Source organism: Dipteris shenzhenensis, chromosome 1, assembly GCF_047967505.1.
Source record: "Dipteris shenzhenensis isolate YYH24624 ecotype China chromosome 1, Dip_SZ_1.0, whole genome shotgun sequence".
NCBI lineage: Eukaryota > Viridiplantae > Streptophyta > Polypodiopsida > Gleicheniales > Dipteridaceae > Dipteris > Dipteris shenzhenensis.
Genome location: NC_141596.1, coordinates 41,099,238 through 41,116,923, shown reverse-complemented (window position 1 = coordinate 41,116,923; position 17,686 = coordinate 41,099,238). Strand labels below are relative to the sequence as shown.

Below are 17,686 nucleotides of genomic sequence, written 5' to 3'. Positions count from 1 at the left end.
TAGGAGCAGCAAGGTGCAGGAGACGTGCACACAAATTGAAAGAGTGTGATTCTGTGTTAAAGCATTGTGACACATAGTTATTGGGTTCGGGTCCACCAACATTGGTGCACAAGCACAATTTACTTCTAACTTTTAATTGCATGAGGAAATCTATTTCTCAAGATTTCAATGATCATGTTATGGGCACGATGTAATAATAGGGAAGTTAAATTCAGCTAGATGTACCTGGTTATTGAGGAATACATTGCTGGTCTTGTCCTCTCCTTTCACTCCCCCAGTTATCACTGCTTGCCACTTGCTCCCTCACAACCTAATGAATGCAACTAGTTCTGAGCTACACCACATGTTGTACAGCCCCGCTTTGGTCATGGACGAGAAGAACTGCACGAGCTGCTCTATTTGCCTATGCAGCACCATACAAGCTTCTTGTTAGCTCCTCTCCATTGTCTACTATAACTGCCCAGGACAGATAAGGAGTCGCGTTGATAACGTCAGAGTCTTTCCATACAGCATCCAAATGAACAGACAATACAATGTCCCTACAACACAGTACTGCAATATTGGAAAGAGGAAAGGGGATCGTTCCAATATTTATTCCTAATGTTACAGAGTTTTTTTGCTACTGCCTGCCATTTCATTCCAGATTGTGAACAAATCCCGCATCGCTCTTTTGTGGAAGCTGCCCTGCTGCTTACTGGGAGTCTTCTCTGCAGCAAACCTCATCCGTGAGAACATAGACCTATGAGACACATCATATCAAGCCAATCACAGGAGGAAATGTCACAGCCTGCTCATAAGAACAGAGGGTGCTAGTCACAAAATCCCCCATAGACACCATAACAAGAATACAGTGATGTAATGCCCGCTCCAGCAGGACAGGAGAAAGATCAGCTAATCATGGCCATGGATCTAAGGTTTAAGCATTTGGGAAACGGTTGAGTCGTCGCATGTTAGCAGAGGCCGTCATAATCAAGTGGAAGCAGGCACAATAAACAAAAGGATATTAAAACTTTACAACCATATTGCAAGATGAACAAGGAGGAATCAAACAACTCCAGTAAGATAATAGCAAGCAAGCCATGCAGGATAACGATAAGGATGAGGAGGATGCCCTTCCATGCATGTAAGACAGCACAATCCTCCAATGCTCAAGGGTTTACTGCAAATGCTAGAAGAGCCAGCACGCAGAGCTATGGAGAACCTCCTTTTGGGATGACATGGTGGTGAGAAGATCATGGACGCCAGTTCGAATTGCTGCCAAAATAGCCTTTTACAAGGAGTCAAATCACACAAAAAGTATAATGTAGACTATTAAATGATTAGCCTCAATCAGTCTTTATACAAAGAGGTATGAGACAGAGGATACATTGACAAAAACTACCCAGGCTTGGGTCCATCTATCACGGGGACGTGGTGGTGATGGTGAAGTGTCCAAACTAACTATCATTGAATTTAGCCTAGGGTACCACGCTAGGGGCCTTAGTTAATGCTGAAAAGGTACCTATGATTTTATGTGCAATAAGTGCAACTCCTATTAGAGTGGTTTCAATTTCTAAGGCCATTGGTTTGGTTCAGTGGGGTCATTCTTTAAAAATTGACCCCCTAGAGATCCTACAAACTAGGGTCATTGGTTCCCAAGCATTAGGGTCATGTTGTGCCATCTGACTCCCCTAGGGGCATTAAAATCCCACGCCTCATTTTGTACATGTGTCTGTGTGTGGCCTCTCTGCTTGCCTTGTGGCACCTAGGTGTCACCCTTGGAAGCCCTTGGAGCCCTTCCATCCCCTTCCTTGCTGTTTTGAGTCTTCTCCCCTACCAGAGCAGCCTCATTCTGAAGATGGCAGATTTTTGCAGCCTCCCTCTTCCTGGCTGAAGTCGTTTTTCGAGCTTTCTTTGCGACAGTTCTCCTCCCCTTGGTGTTCTTTGCTGTTGGCATGCTTCCTGGACCTCGACGCCTCCATTCTGGGCCACTTTTGGAGCTTTTCTCGACTTTCTTCGAACAAAAGTCTTTCTTTCTTGATTCTGAAGCCATATTCTTGGACACCTCTCTTCCTGCTCCTGCCTGGTGCAAGGCGCACTGAAAACGGAGGTGTTGGTGGGCTGGAATCACCATTCTGGTGGTCGCAATCATGGCGGATCTATTTCAGCTTGTTGAACCCTCTCTTTCTTGATCTTTTCTGGTGCTGGAAGACCCTCACAGGCAGCTCCCTCCTACCAGAATTTGCTGTCTTCTATTCAACCTACTTCTGGAGTTGTTTCGGGCTGAAACAGGCTCTTTCTGTTGGCTGGATTCTTATCTTCTCTTTCTACTCTATGCTATTGTCATTCTTACTGAGATTCTGCAAGGTTGGATGCCTTGCCGTTGGCCCGGGAGAGGATTATTCCCGGCACTGGTTGTGATACTCTCTTCCTGGGGGTGCAGTGGCTAGCCTTGGGCTCAGTAATGGCTTGGATATATGTGAATGCATTGCTTGGCATGCTGTCAGGTTGTTCTACTTATGTTATGCTTGACTATTGAAAGGAACCAAGAGAATAGCATTGGGAGTTGGTCACTAGCACAGCCACGGGTTGGCATTGTACTGGGTTGCACCTGCAGGTGAGCTCGTGAAGGGAGCCCCTTTGTATTTGAGCTAACCAATAATTAAATAAATACCGCAAGGGGCGCCAAGTGTTGGGGCCAACAGGTGTCACTCTTCATGTTTTTGAGTAGGGGCATTCTAGCCTCCCTTGTCTTAAATGGTTCAATGATGCTATGCAGTGAAGTTACATGCTTTGTGTTTTCTTTGTGGGCAATGGCAATGTTTCAAGTTGGCTGTATTTCAGATTTGTGAGATAATAGAGTCAGTTACATTGCCCTTTGTTGATCAAAGGCCAGTTACACCATCATCCTCTGACAACTCAATCCCTTCATATCTGGAATCCCATAAGGAACCAATCCCTTCAAATTTGGAACCTCATAATTAATTACTAGATTGTTCAATCCGATGGAAGATTTGATTCTGATGGTGCACTCCTACCCAGTGTCACGGGGACGTGGTGGTCATGGTGAAGTGTCTAAACTAACTGTCACTGAAGTTGGCCTAGGGTACCAGGCTAGGGGCCTTAGTTAATACCCAAAAGGTACCTATGATTTTATGTGCAACAAGTGCAACTCTCATTGCTATTAGAGTGGTTTCATTTTCTAAGGTCATTGGTTTGGTTCAGTGGGGCCATCCTTTAAAAATTGACCCCCTAGAGAACCTTCAAAATAGGGTCATTGGTTGGAAGCCCCTGGAAGGCCCTGGATCCCTTCCTTGGCTCTCCTTTCTGTTTTGAGACTTCACCCCTACCAGAGCAGCCTCATTCTCTTCATGGCGGATTTCTGCAGCTCTCCCTCTACTTGCTGAAGTCGATTTTTGAGCTTTCTTCGCGACAATTCTCCTCCCCTTGGTGCCCTCTTTTTCTAGCATGCTTCCCGGACCTGGACGCCTTCATTCTAGGCCACTTTTAAAGCTGTTTTTGACTTTCTTCGCGACAAAATTTCTCTTTTTCTGAATCTAAAGCCATATTCATGGGCGCCTCTCTTCCTCCTCTTGCCTCGTGCAAGGTGCACTGAAAACGGAGCTGTTTGTGGGCTGAAAACACTGTTCTAGTGGACGAATTCTTGGCTGATCTGCTACAGCTTGCTGGATGCACTTTTCTCTGATCTTTTCTGGTGTTGGAAGACACTCCTAGACAGCTCTCTCTCCTACCAGAGTTTGCTGTCTGCTTCTCATCCTACTTCTAGAGCTGTTTTGGGCTGAAACAGGCTCTTTCTGTTGGTTGAATTCTCATCTTCCTTCTACACTCTTTGCTACAGCCATTCCTACTGAGTTCCTGCTAGGTTGGATGCCCTGCCGTTGGCCCGGGAGAGGATTGGGGCACTGGTTGTGATACTCTCTACCTGCAGGTGCAGTGGTTGGCCTTGGGCTCGGTAATGGTTTGGAAATGGGTAATGCATTGCTTGGTACGCTGTCAGACTGATCTACTTGTGATTATGCATTCTACTGAAAGGAACCAAGGTAATAGCACTAGGAGTTGGTCACTAGCACAACCACGGGTTGGCGTTGTGCTGGGTTGCACTTGCGGGTGAGCTCATGAAGGGAGTCCCTTTATATCTTTGAGCTAACCAATTTAAATAAATACTGCAAGGGGCGCCAAGTGTTGGGGCCAACAGGTGTCACTCTCTATGTTTCTGAATAGGGGCATTGTAGCCTCCCTTGTCTTGAATGGTTCCATGATGCCGTGCAATGAAATTCTATGCTTTGAGTTTGGTTTGTGAACAAAGGCAATCAATTAAGTTGGTTGTATTTTCATCATTGTGAGATAGTAGAGACAGATACACTGCTCTTAGTGTTCTAAGGCTGGTTACAGTGGTTCCATTGCCGGGATCCTCACCAAATCATCCAGAGGAGTCCCTGGGAAGCTTGGATAGAGAAAGCCTTTGCTGATTTTGGTACAGCCATCCATTGCTTTTGGATATGGATAATATCAGGCTTGGATATGATGCACACTCAGAGTCTGACCAAGAGCCACAAATAAGGGAGCACACCCCGGAATAAGAGTGCAGAATGTAGCCCATGAAGGGCAGAATGTTCAAGCTGATGCATTGGGGCAGCCAGCTCCACAAATGCAAAATCCTGTGGGTACAGTTGCATTGGGTGTTGACCCAAGTGTGCAGGCAAATGCTATGGCAATAATGCAAACACAGATGGCTTCTGTGTTGCAAGTTTTGACTCAGCTCACTTAGAGCTTTGTTGAGATTGTGCATAATCCAGCTTTGATGCCAAGGGCAGAGGCACAACCCATTCAAGGTCCATAGATGCATGTGGGACAGCCACTACCAGAGCCACCGACACCAATGGTACAGCCACTATCAGAGCCACCTACACCAGTGGTACAGCCACTTGCAGTGCCACAGAGGCAGGGACCAAATGGGAATGAGCATGGTAGCAATGCTCAGAATGTGCAGCAAGGGCAGCAAGCCCAACCACAATATGTGGTTCAGCCTACACACTTTGGAGGAGGTTCCATTTTTCAGGCCATGACCTCACAGCCAGCCCCAAATTCTTTGTATGCTAATGTGGGGATACAGCCTGGATTGCAAGGAGGCAACCCTATCATGTCACACACTCAGCTAGTGCCACCTATGCCTGCAAACCCAACTGTGGGGGGTGTTCTTCATGAAGGATTACAAGGAAGGGGGGGCAGCATTGAAGTTTGAGACCTTTAATGGTCATGCAGATAGAATGAAGGCTCTTACTTCTTGCAGCAATTTGATTTGGCTTTTGATGGAGGGTACTTCAGAGAGTCTTCGAAAATTAGGAAGGCAGCCACATTCCTCAAGGGAAATGCCATGCAGTGGTGGTCTAACCTTCTCCTTTAGGGCCAAACACCTGCTACATGAGTTGAATTCAAAAAGGCATTCTCAACCGCATGGCTCACCACTACTTTTGAAGTGGATGTCATGACTCAGGGAATGCAGGAATCTTGAGGATTACAACAAGAAGTTTTGGGATGTGCTTCTACCTGTGAGCTCTACAGAACAGTCCCTATTTCAGAGCAAGCTGAAAAGTATTGTTGTGGTCTTCCCAAAGAGTTGAGGGACTATTGCACCAAGACATATTTCTAGCATGTCACAGTTGATAGAGAATGCCAACACAGCTTACTCACTCATGTAGGGCAGAGTCTCAAGTTTCAAGAGCAACTTCAAGGAGGAGCCAAAGAAACCACAGCAAGCTGGAAAAGTCCCTCTTAAATCAAAGTTTGTGGTAGGACAAAGGAGAAAACAACAACCCTCTTCTCTCACTCCTAAGGAGAGGAACAAGTTGTTTACTGAAGGGAGGTGTTTTCTTTGCAAAGAGACGGGTCATAGGGCAGCAAATTGTCCTAACAAGAAGAGGAAAGAACCTGCAGCAACTCAGGCTGACACTAATCAAGGCAATAGAGAGGACCCCAGAGGCAAGAAGCCCAAGCCAAGTGCTGGCCATATACCTGACATTATTGGAGGTGAGCATGATGAGAAGAAGACAGAGATGTGCAGAGCATGGGGCAAGCTACGGGATCAGCATTGTCTCTACTTCTTTTCTTTTTTTTGCAAAAAGAGACTTCTATTAAGTATTAAAGAAAACCGTTAGAGCAAGCTCCATACGGATACACCATGCAATGCATGAAAAGCTCAAGAGCCAAAAAGAAAGGATTGTGGCTGATAGTGCTATCTCAATCCACTAGAACCCTCCAAGAAAAAGGGAGAATCCCTCCAAACTCGAAGAAAAACAGTCCTCCTAGAAGAGGCTCACGGGCCCTACATGCTAACCCAAGTGGCTATCAACGTGTGAACCATGTCAGTCCAAATACCCATGAACACCTGTGATGGGTGTATCTGCGTGCCATCCAATGCCTTTGTACATTTGGCTCTCCAAATGTGCCAAGAGGAAATGCTAGCCAAAATCTCCCAAGAGGTGTCCACTGAAGCATAGGAAGCTCTAAAGGGAGTAAGTGGTACATCCTGAAGAGAGCAGGGCTCTATCACCTGCCCGCGGACCGAGAGCGCCCAAGAAGAAGGCTCACCCTCATAAAACACCTGGGGCCCAGTAAGGGATAACCATGTGACCGAGCCCCAAGTCATGAAGAAAGGAGAAGTAGGAAAAATGCTGAGTATCCGAGCAACCCCTTTCCAAACAGTCCTCACCTGACTGCAGTCTGGCAAGTGCTGTGGCCACATGTGAGGGACCGGCCACCCCCTGCAAGTGAGAAACCCAAATCTCCAAGACTGCCTCTGTGAGAGTCTCATCTGTGTATAAGGCATCGGGGATCCTGATGCTGTGAGACCGTCCTCTCAGATGGGGCTCTGAGATAGACAAAACTATCGGAAAATGATCGGAGGTGGAGACACCAAGTGCAATGCAAACTGTCCCCCCTCTATCAAGAGCCCAGTCATCCACATAGAATCTATCAATCCGAGCATGGCAGTATCTCGAGGACAAAGGAGTCTCACATGCACTGAGGATTGCCATTGGGCAGGAATAAATGTGCTCCTGTGAGCTTCCCCTCCCTACCGCCGCTCGCTCTACCTCCCCTTAGCTCCTCCCCCCGCCGCGACCACCTCCGCTCCCTTCCCTCCCCCTCCGCCCTCGCCCCCCGCCCCCCCTCCCCCTCACCCGCCGGCCACCTCGCTGCGCCCCTCCCCTCGCCTCGCCTCGCTCTCGCCCCCCCCCTTCGCTGTTCTCTCTCGCCCGCCGCTCCGCTCCAACCCGCCCCCCTCACTGTTCTCCCGCCCCGCCCCGCCGCGCCGCTCCATCTCCCCTCACCCCCGCCGCCCCCTCCCTTCGCCTCTACTCCCCCCTTCTCCCCCGCTCCTTCTCACCTCACCCTCGCCGCCCCCTCCTTACGCCTCCACCCCCCCCTTCCCCTCGTCTCAGCCGCCCTCTCACCCCCCCTCCGCTCTCATCCACTCCGCCCCCCTCCGCCCCACCTCGCTTCACCCCTCCCCCCCCCTCGCTTCGCCTCACCCCCTCCCTCCCCCGCTCTGCCTCACCCGCCGTCCCCTCTCACCTCACCCGCCCCCCCGCCTCCATTCCGCTCTCCCCGCCCCCCGCTTTACCTCTCCGCCCCCGCCACCCCCCCCCGCCCTCCCGCGCCCCCCCGTTTTTCCCCGCACCCCGATCCCTTCACCCCGCCCTCCGCTCCAACCCCCCCCGCCCCCTCACCCCGCCTCGCCCGCCTCACCCCCAGGCTCCACCTCCCGCTTCGTCCCCCCTTTTTGGGGTGGCAGCCTGTTCATACTCCCCATCGGAAGCTTGCAGTTAGTCTTGGCGGTCTGGCGGCCCCCTGCCCGGATCCGGAGGCCCAGTCGGACCCTCCCTCTCCAGATGCCTACCGCGTTATCCTGACAGAGCGACAGTCATCTCGTGTTCAGGAGGTTGCCATTGACTTTGCGCGTACCTCTGTTTACGGTAGAGTCATTGGTCACTCCCCCTCCAGGTTAGCCATCAGGGACTGGCTCCAGTCCACTCTCCTGCTAGAGGATGGCCATATTGAGGAGGTGGCCCTTATGGGAAGGGGCATCTTCTGGCTCAAACTCTCCACTGAGAAAGCTGCGAGCAACCTGATTGCCAGTTCCCCCACCTCGGTGGATGGGAAGATTATCATGATAGTCCCGTGGTACCGTGGATTCAGCGCAGCGGAGTTCGATGCTCGGTTCCGCATACCTCGACACCCAGTGACACTTGTTTTTCCAGGGCTTGCTGCAGAGTTGCGCCCGATTGTCAGGGACTTGGGCTCCCATTTTGGCTGGGTTATGCACGACACCTTTGCCGACGCGGTGACCACGGCAGGAGCCCCCCGAGTCCGAGTGGCGGTGGCGGATCCTGCGACTCTCCCTGCTGTGATCGAGATTGTGACAGGTGCCGGCAGTATCACCCAGAGCATGATAGTCACCGGACAGCCAGGTCAGTGCCTGCGGTGCCACGGCTTTGGGCACTTGGCGGTTGCTTGTCCACGTTTCGCCAGCTCGTCTCGACCTCCCCCGCCCCCGACCCCTCCGCCCCCACCCCCACCCCCTGGACAGCCACGTCAGGAGGAGCCGAGACAGCAGGAGTCGGGTCCAGAGGTAGTGGGCGGTTGGACCGAGGTTAAAAGGAAAAGGGGAAAGAACAAGAAGACTTCGGATAAAGGCAAGGAGGCAGAGGTCACCCTTCCTGCAGCAGCACCCCAGAGACCTGTCAGGCAGCCGCCCCAGGGGTCTGGGAGAGCTTCTTCTTCGACGGCAGCCCGCCCTCCACAGCCTCAGTTCCCCCTCTCTCCCGTTCCCCCGCCCCTTTCCTCCCCGCCCCAGCCCCCTCCCCAGTCTCCCCCCCCCCCCCCCCCGTCGCCCGACCCGCAGTTTCAGCCCCCGCCTCCTCTTCCTCAGTCTTCTCTTCCTCCCTCTCAGCCCCAGCTCCAGCTGCACCCCCATCCCCCCCCCCCCTGGTCCCCCTCGCCTCTCCCTCAGAGTTAGCTGCACCACCGGCTTCCCAGCCGTGTGCAGCCCCCGCTCCACCTCCTCCACCTCCTCCGCCAGTCGCCTCCGTGGAGTCAGAGCTGCCTATCCCTCAGCCTCCTCCCCCTCCCCCCTCGCTGGCAGGACACCCGGAGTCTACACCACCAGTGGAGCAGGCTTCCCTTCCCGCTAGCCCCTCAGTGGTAGACTCAGTTGGGTCTCAGCTCCATGAGAGAGAGCTTCCACGAGACTTCTACAGATCTGGCCCCTGGGACTACCTGGATGTGGCCGACCTTGGGACCTTCCCGGCTTGTCTCGACATCAGTATTTTCCTGCTCCGCAAAGGGGCGGATGGGAGGATTGGTGCCTTGGCTCCCAGGGATGGCCCTAGCTTCGCTTTCACGTTCCTCAGTGATGGCACCGAGACCTGGACAGACGACTCGGTTTGGGAGGCTCTCAGAGAGCAGACGCACGCCCAGGTGTGTTCCTGGATAGGCCCGTCCGGTGGGCAGCTCCTCGAGACTCAGTGGTCCGAGGGCGACGTGCGCTTGCGGTGGCGTTGCGCCGCCAAACGCTTCCGACTGATAGTGATCCTCCGACCTCCCCTGTCATGGCCTCTCCCCCAGGATGTCAGAGCTTGGTCCCAGCAGAAACTCCGAACCTTCTACGGGATGACCTCTTCAGAGATCTCGAGCTGGCTCGAGAAAGCATTTGCTCATGGCACCAAAGGCCTCTCGCCTTTGCTGAAGGTGTTGAAGAACGGGCAGGACGACCCCGTCTCCCCCTCCAAACCTTCTCATAAGCGGCAGCGCCTCCATTCCGATACGTCTGGTTCTTCTTCGACTTCGACCGCGAGCAGACAGTTGTTCGCAGCCCCCCTTCCCTCTCCATGAGCTTACACCTCGTATCCTGGAATGTGAACGGGTTTCACTCCTCTGGCACCCGTGGTCCCAGGAAGCTCATTTTGCGGCAGGAACTTCAGCCTGCAGTGATTGGTCGTTTGGATGTACTTCTGCTCCAGGAGCACAAGCTTTCTGTGGCTCATTCCCGTAGCTGCGGGAAGATTCTCCCTGGACGGTCCTACACTTATTGGGAGCCCTCGATCGGCGCTCAGGGGAGGAGTGGGGGTGTCTGTACTTCCGTGTGCGAGCAGTTAGCCCAGGGAGTTTTTGGTCACGGCACGTTGATTCCTGGCCGAGCCCTTTGGGTAGGCCTGGACTTGGAGGGATCCAAAATAGGCATCCTCAACATTTATGCCCCCACAGACCTCCGTTGCAGAGCCACCTTCTGGAGGACACTTACAGGGATTCTTCCAGACATGGATTCCTGGATTGTTGGAGGAGACTTCAACAACCTGGAGACCCTGGAGGACCAGCAGGGCAGAGGCCCGGAGTTCACAGGTATGGCCCAGGCAGAGCAGTCAGCTTGGGACTCTTTCATCTTCGAGACGGGAGGGAGGGACAGTTGGAGAGACCCGTCCTTCCGGCGTTGGCACGGGAGCCTGGACTTCTCTTGGGGCTTCCGCAGGGAAGGAGGCAGACTCCTGGAGAGGCTTGATAGATTTTATGTCAGTGACTGGGCCATCAGCAGAGGCGGCCAGGCGGGTATAGTTCCAGGGACGACACTCTCCGATCATGCGCCTGTGCTCCTTTCCTTAGATTCGGCAGCCCAGACCCTCCCCTCCCGATCATGCAGGATTCCCGACTCCATCTTCTCGAGGGTGGACGTGCGCAGCAGCATATGCAGTCTTTGGGACAGAGATTGGGGGGAGGGCGTGGATCTGGTAGACTCAGTCGCACAGGCTCTGCAGGAGTCTAGCCAGATCTGCCAGCTCGCAGCTTTACAGGTTCGACAGGATTGGTGGGGCAGAGAGAGAGCTCTTCGGAGGGACCTCGCCTCCATTCAGCGACTCCAGCAGGCTTCCCCGGGTTCGGAGGAGCTGCGGATCCAGGCCCTTCGAGCCAGAGCCCTCCTGGAGGAGACATTCCAGCGTCGTTCCGAGTTTTCCTTTCACGCCTCTCGCTCCTTTTGGGCCCGAAAGGGTGACCGGATGTGCAGGGAGTTCTTTAGGACGCATGGCCAGAGAGCTGCAGGTGATCAGCTTCGGAGTCTCAGGACAGCGGAGGGTCACATCGTTACGGATCCAGGGGAGGTCCTGGGGTTGGCCACGGACTTTTACAGGACCCTCTTCCAGCAGGAGCCGCTTGCCCCTCGTGCCAGTCGTGCCCGTGAGGAGGTGTGGAGGCACATTCCATCCCTGGTCCAGCCTAGCATGCAGGCGACGTTGTTGGCGCCTCTCACCTCGGATGAGATGTTGGAGGCCTTGATGGCTATTGATGGTCAGAAGTGCCCAGGTGAGGATGGGCTATCCCGAGCTTTCTTCACCTCCTTCTGGGACCAGATCCATCAGCCCCTCCTTGCAGCCCTGCAGGGGATTTTCAGCAGCGGTCGGATGCCAGAGAGCCTCTCCTCGGGACTGATTTGCCTCATCCCGAAGGGAGGAGATAGACAGGAGATTCGCCAGTGGCGTCCGATCACTCTCCTTACCTCTGCCTACAAAATCCTCGCCAAGATGATCAGTGCCAGAGTTCGGCCTCTACTTTCAGACCTCGTCCATGACACTCAGACAGGCTTTGTCCAGGATCGCAGTATCCTGGATAACGTCTTCACCTTTTCAGAGGCGGCGGAGTGGGCTCAGCACAGCGGATCACACCTTGCCATTCTACTTCTCGATTTCGAGAAGGCCTACGATCGCGTGGATTGGTCCTTTTTGGAGGGGACTCTGGAGCGGCTAGGTTTCCCGGCAGGTTGGATTCAGGGTATCTCAGCTTTGTACAGGACAGCGTCTAGCAGAGTCATCATTGGAGGCAGGTTGGGCGAGCGCTTTAGCTTGGAGAGATCAGTACGTCAGGGCTGCCCCCTGGCCCCTTACTTGTTTCTCTTCTTCGCCGAGGCCATGACTTACTACCTTCGGGCGAGGTCCACAGGGCTCAGGGGTATTCGCCTTCCACTCCGGGAGGACACGGAGCTCTTGGACTCGGAGTACGCAGATGATACAGCCCTTTATGTCCAGGACGACGAGCGGATGCTAGAGAGGGTGCGGATGGCCCTGGAGGTTTTCTGCTCGGCCGCTGGGGCGAAAATCAATTGGAACAAATCCGTTGGTTTTCTCACAGACCCTGGGGCGTGTTCTCAGTGGGGGCGATTTTTGGGCTTCAGATGGATTCCACGTGGACAGACAGCTAGATACCTTGGCTTCCAGGTTGGCCTAGACATCACACCAGCTCAGCAGTTTCTCCCGGTGCTAGATTCCATCCGACGGAAGCTGGCTTTCTGGAGCACTGCTAAGCTCTCTCTTGCAGGTCGTGCCTTGGTAGTCAACCAGGTCCTCCTAGCCACGGCTTGGTATGTGGCTTCCTGCTGGTGCTTCTCGAGATCCAGCGTGGCACAGCTCAGGAGGTTGGTTCGGAACTTCCTTTGGTCTGGGGAGGATGGTCATAGAGATATCAGAGCCAGGGTTGCGTGGCAGACAGTCATTCTTCCGCAGGCTGAGGGTGGCCTGGGGGTCATTGATCCAGAGCTTCAGAGTCAGGCCTTGTTAGGCAAGCTTGTCATTCGCGGTTTGACCCCAGGGGGGCAGACGTGGAAGATGCTACTTCAGCAGGGAGTCGGCTCTTGTGTCCCGCGCCGAGGTGGAGATTGGCTACCGTCCTTCAGGTGGATCTTCACCTCCGCCCCGCTCACTCAGCCCCGTTCCCCTCTAGTTCGTAGCCTCCTCATGGTCTGGAGGCGGCTCCGTCTCAGTCTCATTCAGTCCCCTCCCAGCTGTCAGGAGGAGATCGATCGCCAGCCGCTTATCTGGAACAGTCAGGTCAGAGATGCCGAGGGCCTTCAGTTGGGGGAGAGATCACATATCAGGTGGGACGGTTGGATGAGGGGCCCAGCCCGATCCCTGCGTGTTTGGAGGGATACGTACAGACATCTAGAGATGACAGATCTTGCAGACGCAGCTGGAGGTGCACGTGGAGCCCAGGCGAGACGCATGGAGATCGACGGAGCGATCCCAGCGGCTTGGTTGGCCCCACCTGAGCCCCAGATCATCATGCCTGGTGACACCCGATGGCTGGGACAGTTCACCCCCCGTGGCATTCCACTGGTGGTCGCAGGACGTTTGGATGACTCTTCTATTTCCTTCTTCGCGGTTTCTGGGGAGGGACGACTCAGGACAGAGGGTGCGCTCATCGACCCCCTACTCCCGTGGCAGAGGGTTCGGGTCGTAGGCCTCTTGGGGAAGGTCTGGCATACCGACCCTAGCATCGAGCAGGACCAGGTGCAGCTCTGGCGTCTTTGGCTTTGGGAGGGGCGGGCCTTAGCAGAGCTTGATTGGGATCCAGGAGAGTGGTGGTGGCCAGAGATTGTGACAGGTCAGGGGCCGACCTCTTTCTTCGCCTACAGTACGACTTTGGGCAGGCGAGTTCTCGGGAGGATGCAGAGCCGCCCCCCCACCCAGCGACCCAGCTGGTACGCACAGGGTCTTTCCAGGTTCTTTTTACAGGCATTCTGGAAGGCCTTGTGGGAGAGTTGGCGGCCACGGAAGATCTCATACTTCCTGTGGCTTCTTGCCCACAAAGGTCTTCCAGTGGGGAGCTGGCTGAGGCAGATAGGCCAGGACGGATGTTGCCAGATTTGCCATGCGGATGAGGAGACACCAAAGCACTGCCTGTGGAGCTGCACTCGCGCCCAGGAAGTGTGGAGGTGGACTTTTGGGATTCTTACTCGCGCAGCACCAGAGCTAGGATTGATCACTTGGGGCGCGTTCTGTTGGTGCAGCACCGCACCTGGTCTTCATCACTTTTTTGAGGCATGTCAGCAGGACCCCACTTTCCTTGTCACACAGGGCACGTGGGGACCGCTCGAGGGTATCCCACAGCACCTAGCAGAGGCTGACACAGGAGTCCGGGAGAGGCAGCCAGTATGGGAGATTATTAGCAGCATTACAGGGTGGCACATCTGGACCTCGCGCTGCGCGCAGATCCTCGGTGGCACCTCCTTATCGACTGCCCAGATCATGGCGGAGATTTGGAGTGAGATTATCCATACCCTCAGAGGCCAGTGGGACCAGATTCAGGGAGACTCCCGGGCCGGTCAGGAGAAGCGGAGACGCTTCCTCCGGACTTGGGACACACAGGGCCTCTTCTTCGAGCAGACTACGCAGGGCCTTCGGTGGCACTACTCACCACCCCGATGGCTGTTCGTTCATACTCGTTTTCTCCCTCCGTGAGAGGATGGTTTTCTATTTTGCTACCTTTTAGGGCTGTGTCCGATTTGTGACCGCAGCCGTCAGCTATAAGCTGACCCCTTGTATCTTGTTCTCAAAGTAATATAATTAGCACTGTTTTTTCGGAAAAAAAAAATCAATCCGAGCATGGATAGGCATCTGCACCCTACGGTTCGACCACGAAAACAAAAGTGACTGAGACTGAATATGAAATGCATCATCTGACCAAACATCTCTGCAACTGAATTTGAACAAGAAGGCAACCCGAGCTGCTCTCTCGAGGGAATGAATACCACCTTCTCTGTCCCCTTGCTTATCGGATGATGCCTCAACCATGTTGAAGTCACCTCCAATAATCCACGAATCAGCAATGTCAACCCAAGAGAGTAACTCTTTCCAAAAAAGAACACGGTCCCCTCTGTTGTTCAGGGCGTAGAGGTTGAGGAAACCAACCTTACGTCCGTCAATCAAAAGTAAAATCCACTAGGCCCTGGAGGGGGTGATGGTACCGTGTCCAATGACCAGAGGGAGAAAAGAATCTGAAACTAATATGCATGTACCTCCTCTGGTTCCCAAGGCAGGAAGCCAAAAAGTCCGGCCCGAAAGCAGCTTACTTGACTTGGAGCAATCTCTGGTATCCAATTTGTGTTCCTGAAGAAAAAGAATGTCTAAGGCAACCACCTGACACACCTGGATGGAGCTGATTCCTGATCAGCTGTCTGCAACGGCGATGGGGGATGTCGCCCAATCCCTGTATATTCCAATTGGCTATCCTCATCGGCGGGAGGAAGCGGGTTGGAATACCTTACCCGACTTGGTGGCGGAAAAAGAACCCTCCACCGGAGCTGATCTCCTGCCATACACACGAGGTCCAAGGGAAGCGCTCTCCGAAAGTGGAAGGTACAAAATCATCATCTATGAGGTCAGAGAGGTCCTCAAGAGCGAAAAAGGAGTTCCGCTGAGCCAGTCCTGGGGAGGGGGTCCGAAAGATTCCTACCGAAGCAGGGAGAGAATGTAAGACCCCCTTCCCTCTATCCACGGGAGGATTACCAAAAAGCGAGCAGCCCCAAATAAGCGAGCAAGATTAAATAGGTTTCAAGCGAGCAAGAACCTCATCCAGCATCTTATTCCTCTCAATATCATTGGAACAATTGATGTGATCATAAGAAAATTAAACATATTCCAACAATGAAGGCATGCCTGAAACTCACAATTAACTTCTCTTTCATCCCCATACTATCACATTTGAGTCGTGGAGAGGTAGAGACACAACAATACATAAAATTTGCGATTAAAAAAGCAAACACTACTCATATTAAACATCCACACAGTAAGATAATGATAGATCACAAGGTAGAATATATGACTGAAAATATGTAAACGTGATCATGTGCTACATATACATATCATGTCTTTTATGCTTGCAGAAGATCATCCATACATTCGATCCAAAAACATGGAAATGGTTTTTATGTCCATTTTCTCGATCAACTAAAACTATATTCATCAAATAATGTTATTTATCAATTTTTGGCATACCCCCCCCAAAATCAAGACCCCCATTGCAAAGAAAGGTAAGAAACACAAGTGCTTGTTCTTATGCTCATGAGACAACAAAATGCATGAAATAGGTAACCAATGGGGTCCTTATTTTACTGTATGTATGTAAGTATGTATATATGTATGTATATACATACATATATATCTATATGTGTGTATATATATATATGTGTGTGTGTGTGTGTGTATACACACACACACACACACACATGTATGTATGTATGTATGTATATATACACATACATTATGTATATATTGATGCATATCTTGATGTATATATTCATGCATACAGTTTTGATTGATGGAGAAAATAGGCATGAAAACCATCTAAATTGGCTCTTGCCGTTCGATTTGATATAGGACATGATCCCATTGGGATTTGTAAGTCCAAAGATACGGGGTCCTACTTTTAGGGCTTGAATTCTTGAAATAGGTAGCTTGTTAGTGTGCTACCTATTTCATGCATTCAGGCCTCAAAAGTAGGACCTCATTTGCTCCTACATGGGGTCCTACTTTTGAGGCCTAAATGTATGAAATAGGCAGCGCATTGACGCACTGCCTATTTCAAGCATTCAAGCCCTAAAAGTAAGACCCCGTATCTTTGGAATTACAAATCCAAATGGGATCATGTCATACATCAAATCGAATGGCAAGAGCCAATTTAGATGTTTTCATGCCTATTTTATCTATTTAATAAAACTACATGCATTAAATAATGTTGTTTATTAACTTTTGGCATATACCCCCAAAATCAAGACCCCCATTGGAAAGAAAGGTAAGGAATACAATTGCTTGTTCTTATGTTCAGGAGACATTAAAAAAGAGGCCTGGTAGCCTAAAAATGGCAGCACATCAATGCGCTATCATTTTTGGGTTGCCAGGTCTCTTTTTTGTTGTCTCACGAGCATACATATGGAGGTTATTATACAATATAACTAAGAAGTAGTATTGAAGTAGTTCTACAATTTGGATGCATTAAGAGCATTCATATAGCAAGGAAGAATATAATAATTGAATATTTTTTTTTTTCAATACATATTGCTAGTGAGACTACCAAAAGGAGGCTCTACCCCTTGTGATGTCTCTGGATACAGAATATGAGATTGCTTGATGCTTGGATTGCAGCTGGAAACGTTGCGTGGGCAAAGCCACTATATGCCTCAAGTGTTGGAAATTGATGTATGGCTCAAGTGCTAGAACGTGCAAATCATGGCCAAAATCAAGACCCCTTAGAGATTCCATCAGGGCTATCCTTTTACTACTACACACGTCACCTTTAGTTGAGGGCAGAACTATTCGTCATCACAGGCAGCAGGTTCATGGGACCCCATCCCATGATCCAAGGCATTATTCAAAGACAAAGTATTTTTGACCATTTTCAAATCGAGTTTGCCAATTCCTAATCTGATTGATTTCATTTATTGGACTTGCAATGCTTGCAAAGCCCTTGCTTAAGCTTGAATGAGCCTCTTGATTTTGGGGGTATAATGGTCAAAAATGACTTGACCGCCCAAAATCAAGAGGCTCATTCAAGCTTAAGCAAGGGCTTTGCAGGTCTTGTTTTTGGGTGGCAAAAGCACGAAAAATGACAGTGCATTAACGTGTTGCCATTCTTATGCTTCTCCCCTCCAAAAACAAGACCCCCAAGCTATTCATTGGAGACACCAAAATGAGGGGAAGGATGACGTGAGGAGTAGAGGAGCTGGCCAATGAGGGGGTGAGAGCCTTGGAATTGCCAGCAACAAGCATGATGCAAGGAGGTGAGAAGGCAAAGAAGCAAGGAGGTGAGGAAGCAAGGAGGCGAGGAGGCAAGAGGCAGTCTTGAAGGGCAACAAGAGGGTGGAGGTGGC

The 17,686-nt window shown here is 51.6% G+C and overlaps 1 protein-coding gene across 9 annotated transcripts in view; it reads right to left on the bottom strand.

The window, feature by feature from the left end:
* The window catches only part of LOC147905840 (Phosphoglycerate mutase family protein), an 82,945-nt gene that overhangs the window by 50,319 nt on the left and 14,940 nt on the right, over nucleotides 1-17,686 (bottom strand). The window lies entirely within an intron of this gene.